We start from the raw sequence: 13,797 nt of genomic DNA on the forward strand, positions 1-13,797 counted from the left end.
TTGATTCATGAACTGCTGTTCTGTAAGCAAATTGTACTTTTGGCAATTGTTTGTCCCAGTTCTTCTGATTATTAGCCTGCACAACTTTTCCTAACATTGCTTCCGTGGTTCTATTATACCTCTCCACCTGTCCATTCCCTTGAGGGTGGTAGGCAGATGTTTGTGAGCATTCAATACCCAACATTTACACATGGTATCAATGATTTCACTGCAGAAGTTTGCATCCTGGTCACTATGGATGCTTGTCGGAACTCCAAAACAGCACACAACTTCATCAACCATACATAACATTAGACAAAGCGACAGTCAATGTTTCTTTTATTGGAAATGCTTCAACTCATTTTGTGAACAGGTCTGTAGCAACTAAAATATACTTGTTACCACCATTAATAACTGGTAGGAGACCCATTATGTCCAAAGAAATTTCTGTAATGGATGATGCACTTGAATTGCCAAAGTGGTGACAAATTACTCCATTAAGGAGGAATACTTGTTTCAACCCAGGGGCCAGAGAAGCAGGCAAAGGCTGTTGATTCTCCAGAGCAAGTAATAGTGGTTGCAGCTGTTTGTTCTTAGCTTGTTCTGGCTGAATTTTGTCTAGTGGACACACATCTTGAACTACAGCTGATGTGAGATAAAGTGTCTACATTGCTGTGAGCTTTACCAGGTCTGTACACAATGTCATACGTGAATTGTTGTAAAAATGACATCCAACGTGTTAGCCTATCTCCATAGTCTTTGACACCTTTTAAAGTTGTCAAGGGGTTGTGATCTGTAACCAGGGTAAAACGGAACCTGTATAAATAAGGGTAAAATTCCTTGATTGCACTTACTATAGCTAACACTTCTTTTTCAGTGGTTGAACAATTACATTCTGCTTTTTGAAGCTGGTGACTCAGTAGGCTACTACACACTCCCTACCATCCTTGACTTGGCTTAAAACTGCGCCTACAGCTGCATCCGATGCGTCAGCTGATATGATAAATGGTAGTGAAAAGTCTGGATATAGTCCTGTCATTTTATGATTTAACCTTTAACTAATTGCAACACAAGCTTTCTTAACAGTTTCTAGCACAGAAAATTGTACTCTATAACATATCAAAAGTCCTAAGGAATCCCATGACGGGAAAGTGACCTTTTAGTGACCTTTTACAGCCAATTTTTGGCAAAAATTGAGAATTTTGCCTATATTTCATCCAAATATCAACCAAATTGGTCAAATGTGGTATCAAATGAATGGTCTCACTGAAAGGAACAATGTGATACTTATGTGAAGTCAATAGCTCATTTCGTTCAGAAGTTAGAGCCATTTAACTGATCAAAAAATTGGCCGCCCACGCACTTAATTAAATTTAAGGTTTTCACTATAGTAGTGTTCTTTTCTTGACTGGAAGCACACTTTAAGCTGTGGTAAAAGACAAAAAATGACAAAGGAGATTTGTGGCACTTCAGGACTTGACTGTTACCATGGAAACCAGTCTGTACTATTGTTAGCTTGAAGCAGTTACACACTGTATATAGGCCTAACACACAGATCCACCAATTATATTGCAAACTGTACAATTTTGAATTTGCTATGCAAAGGGGGCTAGTATATGGGAAGTTCAAATAAAATTTATATAGCACATTTATGTCAACAAATCACATTCAGCTGTCAGCAAAATGCTCAGCTTTAAAGGTTTCAGCATATATTAATTATTAGTGTCCAACTAATTGCAGAGCAATGTCAGCTAATTTTCTTGTAGTATAGAGGTAGAAAACTATCACTATCACACAGCTGGGATTATTATGCTCCAATAACTGTTGCCATGATAACTAATGGTGTTGTTTACTTGGCATTAAAAAGAAGCAAAACAGTGTCTTTCTTTTGATTGCTGTAGAATATTAGAGACTAAAGCAATAGATTTCAGGTATGAGAATCAAAATCAATACTGTATTTTTCTGCCAACTAGTGACTGCTGCCAACCTTTTTGTATTTGTGTTAATAAGATTTGTGAAATCAAGAATTCAAACATTTTAGTCATAGTAGCCATATATTTTTATTTAATCATTAAGGCTGCTATATATGCCTTTTAATTTACTTGGACATTGTTGTGCATGGCCATTAATTTGTTTTTTTAGGTTTTATTCTTCATGCAATCCTTGCACATTAAATTTTCTTATTCTATTATTTAGCAAGCTTTATAAGACAATTGAATAGCTAGAGTGCTATCCTCTGATCTCAATGGATAAGACATGGAGGTACTAGAAGAGTGTGTCATTTGCAATCTACCCATAGAAGCATTATCCAAAGTTACCCTAGGAGAAAAGGGATGTGCAAGCATCAATAAGGCAAGTGAAGAAAGAAGAGACACTGTGCATTGCGTACCTGGACAGTTGGTACACCAGGAATGTCGCCGCCAATATTGTAAACCAGATCAAATAGCTAAAACTTTAAGAGTGAAAGAAGAACAACCAGGTACAGCAACAGCTACAAACACTGGTAAGCATATGCTTAGGTCAACACAGAGGGAATTTAATTTTGGCACTGACTGCTTCTTTTGTGGTGAACCAGCAATTGTTGACAAAAAAAGAAAAACTTCAGAAGTTGTAACTGCAAGAACAGTTGAAATGAGAGCCACAATTCTAGCAGTGTGTCATGACAGGGGGGATGATTGGGCAAATGCAGTACAGGCTAGAGTATTACAAGTTCATGATCTACACGCAGCTGATGCAGTCTATCATAGAGTGTGCAGTGTCAATTTTCGCACCATGAAAAACATGCCCTTGGCTCATGGATCAGAAGGGAATACTTCAAAAAAGGTGAAGTTAGGTCGACCACAAGAGAAGCAACAATCAGATGCATTTCTTGAGACTACCAAATTCCTTGAAGAAAATGATGATGAACAGATTACTATTTATGATTTGATCCAACACATGGAAGAGTGTATGGTTGACAGCGAGCTAGGTGCTTACAGTTATCAATATATGCAGCAAAAGCTCAAAGAACATTTTGGAGATAGAATTATTGAGACGGAGATCAATGGTAAACCAAATGTTGTTACTTTTAGAAATAAAGCCAAGACAATCCTCCATGAATTTTATTGCCATCATGATACTGATTCTGAAAAGGAAAAGATGAGGATAATAGAAACCGCAGCCAAATTAATCAGGGAAGACATTAAAGCAGTGAAAACATCTAACTCTGTTTACCCAGGCTTTGAAAATCTAGGATCTGATGTATGTATCAACTTTTTACCAGAGTCTCTGAGATTGTTTCTTACAGGTTTAATTACAAGAAAAGAAAACCAGATGAAAATTGCTTCAATTGGGCAAGCTATAATGCAGGCAGCTCGTCCCAGAGTTTTATTGGTACCTTTACAAGTTGGTTTGGGTGTGCAACTGCATCACCAGTATGCATCACGCTTCCTCATCGATACATTACATCAGCATGGTTTCTTCCCATATACTAGCCACCTTTGCATAGCAAATTCAAAATTGTACAGTTTGCAATATAATTGGTGGATCTGTGTGTTAGGCCTATATACAGTGTGTAACTGCTTCAAGCTAACAATAGTACAGACTGGTTTCCATGGTAACAGTCAAGTCCTGAAGTGCCACAAATCTCCTTTGTCATTTTTTGTCTTTTACCACAGCTTAAAGTGTGCTTCCAGTCAAGAAAAGAACACTACTATAGTGAAAACCTTAAATTTAATTAAGTGCGTGGGCGGCCAATTTTTTGATCAGTTAAATGGCTCTAACTTCTGAACGAAATGAGCTATTGACTTCAAATAAGTATCACATTGTTCCTTTCAGTGAGACCATTCATTTGATACCACATTTGACCAATTTGGTTGATATTTGGATGAAATATAGGCAAAATTCTCAATTTTTGCCAAAAATTGGCTGTAAAAGGTCACTAAAAGGTCACTTTCCCGTCATGGGATTCCTTAGGACTTTTGATATGTTATAGAGTACAATTTTCTGTGCTAGGAACTGTTAAGAAAGCTTGTGTTGCAATTAGTTAAAGGTTGACCCCTTATTTTCCATAAAATGACTGGACTAATAAGACAGAATTGGGGAGCTCACTAATCACTGTTTCAACTTCTATTCACAATTGTCATTCCAACAACAGTTGTTGTCTTTTTGTCTTAACTTATGCAGTGGAATTGCAATTTTTCCATAACCTTTTATAAAACGGCGATAGCTAGTTAAACCAAGAAAGTGATTGAGTTCCTTTAAGTCTTTTGGGATAAGGTAATTAGAGACAGTTTCCACCTTTTTAGGGTCAACATGAACACCCCTTCCAGAGACTATATGTGCCCTAAATACCTGACAGAACTCTGAGCAAAGCAACACTTGCTTGATTTTAATTTTAAGAAGGCATTTCAAAGTCACTGCAGCGCATTCCTTAACTGAGTAACATGTTCATCAAAGGTTGTGCTAGAAAATAGTAATATCATCTAGATAGATTAGGCGCTTGTTAAGCGTCAGACCTGAAAGGACACATTAAATTAGGTGTTGGAATGTAGGGGGCGCATTAGTAAGCCTGAAAGGCATCACATTAAAGTTGTAGTGGCCATATGGAGTAGAAAAGGGTGTTTTTTTGTCGCGTTCTGTCATTTCCACTTGCCAATACTCAGATGCCAAATCTAAGGTAGTAAAGTAGGTGGCACCAGATAATGAATCTAAAGTTTTGTTGATTCTGGGGAGTGGATAGGTTCTTCTGGAGCAGAAAATACATCAGTAAATTCAGAAAGCAAGGACTGTAGCTGGTCACTCTGATCCTCTGTAAGATGTGTCGATTGACATCAGGACTCTGGCATTGCAAAGATGGTTCCTGAGGCTAAACATCTTCTTGCTCTACAATGTACACCTTGTGTCTTGGTGTGAATGATGCCAATGAGTGTCTTTATAAATTTTAATTGGATAAGGTCCCAAATTTACAACAGGTATCATGAGCTTCTGTGACGACATTCACAGATCGGCCAACTGAGATGTGTTTAGGAAGGGGGTTCCATGCTGCAGGGGTTCCATGAGTCCCTCTGCACTCAGCACATCACAACTCTTAAGTTTACATTGAATGGCTTTTGAGGGATCTCTTGCATAATCAATGCATTGACAGTAGTCACCACTGGCTGTGCTTGAGAAGTGCCAATAGTTTTAATAGGGACTGCTACCTGTCGATCAGCTAGTAGTAAGCTACTGTTCCTACAGTCTATCAAAGCACTGTGCTAGACTAAAAGAATCTGCACCTAATGTCAGCAACTGACAACTGTTTAACTACTGTGAAAATCTGGCTATATTTGTGCTCACCGATCACAATATACACTACTATTTGGCCAACTACATCTAAGGGTGAGCTATTGGCTCCAAATGTGGCCACACGTATAGGGGTAACCTGCAGTTGCAATAACTCACTCAATGTATCACAGCGTACCACCAATACTGCTGCCCCAGTGTCTATAAGGAACTGGACAGACATGTCACCCATTTGCCCACGTACATAAAATATAGTGAAAACATTAAAACTACCTGTACTTACTTCAATAGGTATATGGTTGGGGAGTCCAGTGGCTTAACTCTTGTCCCTTGGCCAGTTGGCCACTGGTCCAACTGGCCTATTGTAGTTTAAAGGACAGTCAGCTTGAAAATGTCCCTCTTCTTGGCATGTCCAATAGGTTGGTCTTATTCCTCCATACCCTCTCCCTCGGTGGTTATTCTGTTGAAAATGTGGTCTGTATGACTTTTTTCTCTTCTGATTATCCTGCATGGCTTTTAGTTGACTCTTATTTTGTTAAGATAATTACAACATAAGTACAGGGGTCTAGACTCAGGGGTACCATGCACTGGGTGGACAGTACAGGAGCCCTGGAAAGACTTACACTATCAAAATTACAATGCAATAGTAATAATTATAGCATGCAGAAAAGTTCAGTTTGGGCAAACCGATAGATCCCAGTCTGGGGAGGTTCTAGAATTAAAAATCCTGCATGAGCAGGAGACAGCGATGCGAACAGCCTGCTCAAACAGGGATCGATGTCTTTCTGCCTCATGGCAGACTGAGTCAATAATCTTCATAGTCTAGAAACAACCAGCAGCTTTCAAACAACCAACTGTCATCAACTCAGCTACTCGTGCAGGAAAGTTACACACTAAGGGCTTGAAAAACCGCAATAGTACAAAATATAGAGCTCTTTGAGTGGGTACTGACAAGTCAGAACGAGACACCACAAGAAAAACACTGTGCACCAGTTATGTTAGCTAGCAAAGCCATTGCCCATCAGGCACCACATGTATGCACACACACACACACACACACACCACGCACACACGCGCACACCTATACATACACGTATACACCTATACATACACGTATACACCTATACATACACGTACACAACCCCAAACCCTTCCAAAAAGTTTCTATGGAATTTGAAAAAAAAAAATTTAACAATTTTATGTTGACCGACTCTAGCCAAGCATAGCTTGACAATGGATAAGGCTATGGGCCTGGTTTCTTCACTGTTCGATGTCACTTTGTCCTGAGATGTGCCTTTTTGCCAACCACAGTATGTACAATACTTGCATCATGTACTTTCCTTTGTCCTCCTTTGTGTTCCAGTTCTTTTCACTGACAGCGCAAGGTGTTGATTCACAATAGCACAATGTGGCTTCCCTGTGGCTGTGTTGGCTATTATGCATGTTTATCGCCCATATTTTCCATAGCAACTGGATTGATCACAGAGACACTTCTCATACTGTTTTTCATTTGTAATGCTGTGTAACAGGCAGAGCATAGCTGAAAACAAAGCTCATTTGCAACCTCCCTTCTGTTATGTAATCGATTGTTGGGATGTATAAGTTCTGACTCAAAATTCATTTTATGACATGCCTGGTACCATTCTTTTTGTAATGCAGTTCATTTGTCATAATTATTTTGTAAAAAAGAAAACAAAGTAGAAGGACAAAATTAGGAATTTAAGTTGGATTAGGGATCAAAGAAAAAGTAGTGAAGCTAACTAAAAAAAGGAAGGTTGCCTATACCTGCAGATATAGTAGTGAACATTTAATCCCTTCAGTCAAGGGTATAGACCAAAATTTAGGGATTTAATGTCCACTAGTATATCTGGAGGTATAGGCAACCTTCTTTGTTTCCCTTCTTTCACTACTTTTTTTTCTTTGATCCCTGTAAAATTCCTAATTTTTGTTGTTATTATAAATTCATTATATGTTTGGCTTAACAATGATGCAATGCATGGCTGCTGAAGGAGTCAAAATACCTATTATTTGCAATGTCAGAGCATTAAATTTTTTCCTGGGGTGTTACCAAAAGTAACTATAACACTGTACTTTGTAACTATATAGCAAAAGAGTATATAACAAACTATTATACTAAAATATTATTATTAAGTTAATAAAGTGGATAAAAGGTTGTGAAGCAAGATACAATGGATGGTGGTATTATAGTTGTGTGGATGAATCCCTACTTTTTAATGTAATGACATGCTTACATAGGGAGTACTTCCAATATAGATATGTTGTAATATCATGATGCATGTATCTTGTTTCACAACTTTTTATTACTTGGATTGCTACTTAATACTTAATAATTTTTATTACTAGGGTTGAGCGATAATATTGTTTTAACGATACATCGCAACATTTTGAAAGTATCGATATTTTGTTATTAACTATCATGATACCATGCTTGTACATTATTGTTATTAAAATCCATTTGTTATGCAGTACTAGGCTAAGAATCCTTGTAAGTCATAATCTGGTTACCCTTGCAGAGGTGTGAACACTATAACATAACCTCATAGTATGTGTTACAATAACTGTTACTGTAAACAAGGATGATAGTGGCTAGTTTGATGCTACCTTTAAAGACTTCCTGCAGGAATTCCGAGCAATACACTATGTAGCATCAGCTATGATTGACTTATTTGTAAGTATCGTGAACTATTCAGTATCATGAATAGTGGCTTTAGCATTGATCGTGATACTAAAATGGCAATATCACTAAGCCCTATTTATTACTCTTTCATTACTATTCATGTTTCACTATAGTGTAACATAAATATATGGAAGAGTAATAATACATACCATCAAGTATGAAAACGCAGATTAACCATGTTGATATGTGATCTTAGGTGTTGATGGTCAGTACACAGTCACCATAGTCAGTAATCCAGCTGGTACACCAGTTGATGGATCTCTTAACACATTTGACTATCCCATATTGAGTAGTGTCACTCTGACATGTATGGTGGACCCCTTGCCATCAGCTGATGCTACCTACCAGTGGAACACTATGGGATGTTTTACTAATGATCGTCATACTACTCCAACATGTTTTCCTACTGGTCAGACAACACAAAGTGTAACTGGTAATGATCTAACTGCAGAGGATGCTGGTACCATTACTTGTACTGCAACCATTGGTGGTGTTGACTATAATAGTGAACCATTAACACTTCGTATACCAGGTGTGTGCATAACACTTTGAGACTTTACCAAAACAATCAAGCTGTGAAGGGTGCGGCCCTAAAAAAATTAGGGTGAAAAGGCTGTGAAATGGTGGTGACCAAGAAATGGTTGCAACAATGTTAGTGACACCCAAAAGGCCAGGTTTTTAATCAAAGGTGGCAGCCAATTAAATAGCTGCAATGATGCTAATGACAATCATTTAATGATCATTGGCATTAACATTGTTGCAGCCATTTCTTGGCCACCACCTTTAACTTTTTCACCCTGGCTGTGTTGGATGCTACATCATTTTTCACAGTTTGGCTATTTTGGTATAGGTGCTTAACACTTCTTGTTGCAATTGCAACCATCAAAGCCATACTATGGTGTTTTCTACTTATTTATCTTTTTTTCCCTTTACTACAGGAACAAGAGAAAGATATGTATGTGACTACAGTGCTCCCTTAATTATCCGACCTTGGATTATTCGAACACTTGGTTATCCAAGCGATTAAATGGCTGTTGTATTAGAATGTCTTTGTGTCTAAAGTGTGCATTCTATTAGAGTAATTGAACAGGGCTCTGTATATATAATGAATGCCCTTCAATTATCTAAACTTTTTGATCATCTGAACACGTGTCTCGGTACCAAGAGAGTCGGATAGTTGAGGGAGTTCTGTTTGTGTCTATTTAACCTATTTTTGTGTATAATTTTGCAACTGTATAGTATGATCTAAACCAAACAGCCAAGCTGTGAAAAAGGGTGCAGCCTCCATGGTGAAAAATATGAAATTAAAGGTGGCGGCCAAGATATGGCTGCAATAATGTTAATACCTTCATTTGCAGCCATTTCATTGGCAGCCACCTTTGATTTCACTTTTTTCTCCTTGAGGGTCACACCCTTTTTTCACAGCTCAGTTGCTGTGGTTTAAACATCACTTCCTCTTGTAATTGCATAAGGTATACACATAGATGTGTGTCACTATATGTATGCAAGTGTATAACCATTTACATATAAGCAACACATAAGCATGATAAAGGAAAAAGGTTGTGTAACATGTGGTGGTGCATCAACATTACAACAATACAGAAGTTAATCTCATAGGTATCGCAGGCTATGTGGTTATTGAAATCATTGAGCGATAAAATGGTGTTATGAGGTTGGCCATTGGCCAGTGTATGACTATAAATTGATGACCATAAAATTTCAATGGACTCAACAGTTTAGTTTACCTCGTGTGCTCAATCACTTACCTCTGTTAGTCCTTGAGTTAAAATGATTGTCTGGTTACCCTGTGTGTAATCCAATCTGTGAAAAAGGGTGCAGCCTTCCAAATTAATCATAAGCTGGTATAAAAAAATGTGATATCAAAGGGAAATGGCTGCAATAATATACTGTCACTTGACTTGAAACATCAAATGGTACTGTCGTACCCCTTTAAAAATCATCCTACATACATTTTATGTGGTGAAAATCACCTTTACAGAATAGTACTAGACCATATATTTCATAAAACAGCATTAAATACAACAAAACACTTACAGGTGGCCGGATATAAAATTTTAAAAATTACCAAAAACTCCAATTTTAGTCTCACTGCCTCACTCACTGCCTGACCACAGTTACAAGCCTAGAGCCTAAACAAAGCAGCGCACAGTCACCATTTTACGTCACAATAACAAACTCACCGGTGGGATGTGCCTTTTGGGATTCTGATGAGTGTACGCTCTGTGCACCTTGTCTTTCCTTTTATCTTCAATAAGGTTGGTTGTCTTCTTCTTCAAGCATCGAAACCATACCAAAGCTTTAATTTTCCATATCAACACTTTTCTGTAGACGCCACCAAATTATTTCAGAAAGTGCTTATGCTGCTGAAAGAGCGGAGTGCTTAAAGTGTTGCACATGAAACGTTAAGGCTGCTGAGTTGTCACTTCGACTTTTTTTGCCAACGCCTGGACTGCAATTGACGAAGAGATTTGTTACTTGACGGCTTGTTCCTCTGAACACACTAACTCAGCCACTCAGTGCCGGATGGCGAGATCAGCGAGTCAGTGATTCATTTAATTGGATAGTACTCGAGTGGAAATTGTATTACTTCATCCTGTTAGTTGAGACTAAACTCCAGACAACTAAAAGGGCCTGTTCGTTTGAACAATTTCCGGCTGGGGTGAATAGAACGTGGATCATCGTACTGAGACAGGTCATAGGTCTGAGCACCACTGCTACTACGTTCAAAGGTAAGCTATGCATGCTAATACGGGCCTATGTAGGGACCCTCCAATTATGCTGGCATAATTATGTGCATAATAGGTGCCTGAAAGCATTGAGCATAACGCTAGCATAATAGAAAGAATATTTGAACCATATGGCTTGATGATTAAAATACATATCATATACTCTAATAGAACAGTCAATAACTCTAATAGAACAATCAGGTAGCTGACTGTTCTATTAGAGTATATCGATCTTTTTCTGTCACATGTATTTTGAGGAGCAAAGGTGTGCTTCAGCCACTTATTATGTACCCATAACTGCAAATTTAAATATGGGAAATATGAGGCATAAAGCTTGAGCATAACTTGGGAATAATAGGTAAAATTTTAGGGCAGTGCAGCATAGCATAATAGGTAAAATTTTGAGCATAATAGGCAGATCCTTAGCCGCCTATGTGCTTCCAATTTTGGCACAGTACGTACTTTAATAAACTGTAACTAGCTAGCTGTGCTACAACAAAAACTAAACAAACTAGTATTTTTAAAAATTGTTAATTTAAAATGAAGTAGGAATCTTTGCAATAAAAAGTAGTGAAACAAGAGATGAATGATGGCATTACAGCATAGCTTGATGGGAAAGTCCCTACTTTGGCACATTAGCTATAATTTTGCTCATTGCCAAAGTAGGGACTTTCCCATTGAGCTATGCTGTAATACCATCATTCATCTCTTGTTTCACTACTTTTTATTGCATAGATCCCTACCTCATTTTTAAATTAACAATTTTTAAAATACTAGTAACAAATTTATTTAATGACATAATATCAGTTACAGGTTTCTGACTCCCTGCTTCACAGGCTTTTGTTAGCCTCCTTGCAGGTCCCTAGAGGGGTAGTTGTCTAATTTTCTTTTCATATTTGTAAAGCTATGTTGACTTTTTTTCCTACGGGTAAACAGAAGAACTAGACCAACTTTTGTACTCTTTTAAAATAAATTTTTGTATTACTTTAGTTGCTGAGTGTCACATGTATATTACTGCATGCTCAAAAGCTAAAGGGATCTCATAACATGCTTGGTATACGCATGTATAGTTGGTTCTCATGTTAGAATTCATTGATATATATATTTATACAGATTTCTATTACATTGCTAAAGGTTTGGTGACAACAAATCACAGCAAGGCCGACTGCTCTATTAGAGTATCTCGATGATGTGACTTATGTATGTTTGGTATAAAGCCTGACTGTTTATTTAAAAAAAAAAAAACAGTTTTGTGGTACAACTGCACATAGAATTTTCTAGAGTTTCCATGGATAGATCTATGAAATTTTATGCTAGTATAGGTGAACAACTGACAGCAGTAGCATAGTGGTAAAGGGTTTAGCATATAGGTGTTGAGGTCCCTGGTTGAAACCTTGAACTATTTTTCAATTGCATGTTATTATTTTTATTTCTTGGTGACTGTTCTATTAGAGTATCTCAATCACACTTATTTCGCTTGTTTGGTATTTTTGTCTCTTTAGCCAAGTACTTTTAAATCATAAAGGTCGCACTATGATGGTCAGCCTATTTGAATACCGATTTCTAACTTGTTTCTGTCAGTAGTTTATCCTGCAGGCATGACAAAATTGTACTTGTAATTTTAAAAATTGTTCGTAACTTTGCACACCACTTTTACAAATCTACACACAAATTAGAAGGTACATGTGCTATATAATATGCAAGTTTTCTATCCCACAGAAGCCATATATCAAAGTAAACAACTAGGAGTGTATGGTAGTTAAAACCCAGTACATATTATGGAAATTACACATTAAAAGAAGTGCAATCAAAGCAAACTGAAGTCATACACACTATAAAATCTACAAGTTCAGCAAAATTTGAAGCCATACACACTATAAAACTACATTTTAGCAAAAATTGAAGCCTTACCATTACAAAAACTACATATTCAGCAAACAATTAAGCCATGCACAACTGACATGCTTATTAACACATTGTTTATGAACTTGATTACTTCCAAGTGTGGGATAGAAGCTAGTTAAACCCCAGTGCGTGGGAGTATCAAAGCGCCGCGCTGGGTTATAACTACCATACAGCTAGACAGAGCGGCGCTGCTACTGTACGATATATTAGTTATCACCCAGTGATAACTAACTTATCACCCTGTTGCGGAGCCACTCAGTCTCTTTCGTGACATCATAATAACCGCGAATGGCATTGTTTATCGATGGAACAAAGAGCCAAATAAGGAAATATTGATACAAAACACACCAATACAGCACTTAAAACTAGCTAAATCTTACAAGAAAACTGTTAATCCTTTACACAATAACACTACAAGTTACCAATACCGTGATAGCTAGTTTAACAAATGTCAAGAATAGTCCGTGACGATTTTCGCTCCAGCAATCACTCCCAACGGTCACTATGGTGAAGAACTAACTTCCTCTAGCTTCATCGTTCTATCTTGGACTATGGTAGCCACTTGTTGGTCTTTATTTTTCTCTTGCACACCACGCGACACCACCATACCAATTTCTGACGAAGGCGAATCGTACCTGGAACCGCTGCTTCATAACACCGCCCTTCGCTACAGTTTGTAGGCAGTATGTAAGGTCTCTCTTGTAGCTACGAAGTAGAATCTCCACACAATTCGGACGAAATCTTGAGCACAGTGACAGGAACTCAAACCGGAACTTAATTTACTATCCGTAAACTTCTGCGCACTCCCGTGCACTGGGATATAAAACAGTTATATCCCGTATACTCGGATGATATCATTGTTATTACACTCGTCCTCGGCTCTGCCTCGGACTCGTGTAATAACAATGATATCACCCTCGTACCGGGATATAACTATAACTTACACCCCACCTGCACTCGTTGGATATCTAGTTATCAACACCTCTCTTTGCCTTGGGTTGATAACGATATCCTACTTGTGGTGGGGTTTAACTATAACATAACCTCTAATTTGAAAATAATTCAGTTAGGTTAGTGCGAGTTATTTTGTAAGTGGTGAGAAAAGAAAAGGTGAAGAAAAATATGAAGATGCAAATTGAAAAATGGCTAAACCAATTTAGCTCAAATTTGGTATGGAAGATGTTCCACTTTGAGGAATGTTTCACA

Source organism: Dysidea avara, chromosome 5 (genome assembly GCF_963678975.1).
Source record: "Dysidea avara chromosome 5, odDysAvar1.4, whole genome shotgun sequence".
NCBI classification, from domain to species: Eukaryota; Metazoa; Porifera; class Demospongiae; order Dictyoceratida; family Dysideidae; genus Dysidea; species Dysidea avara.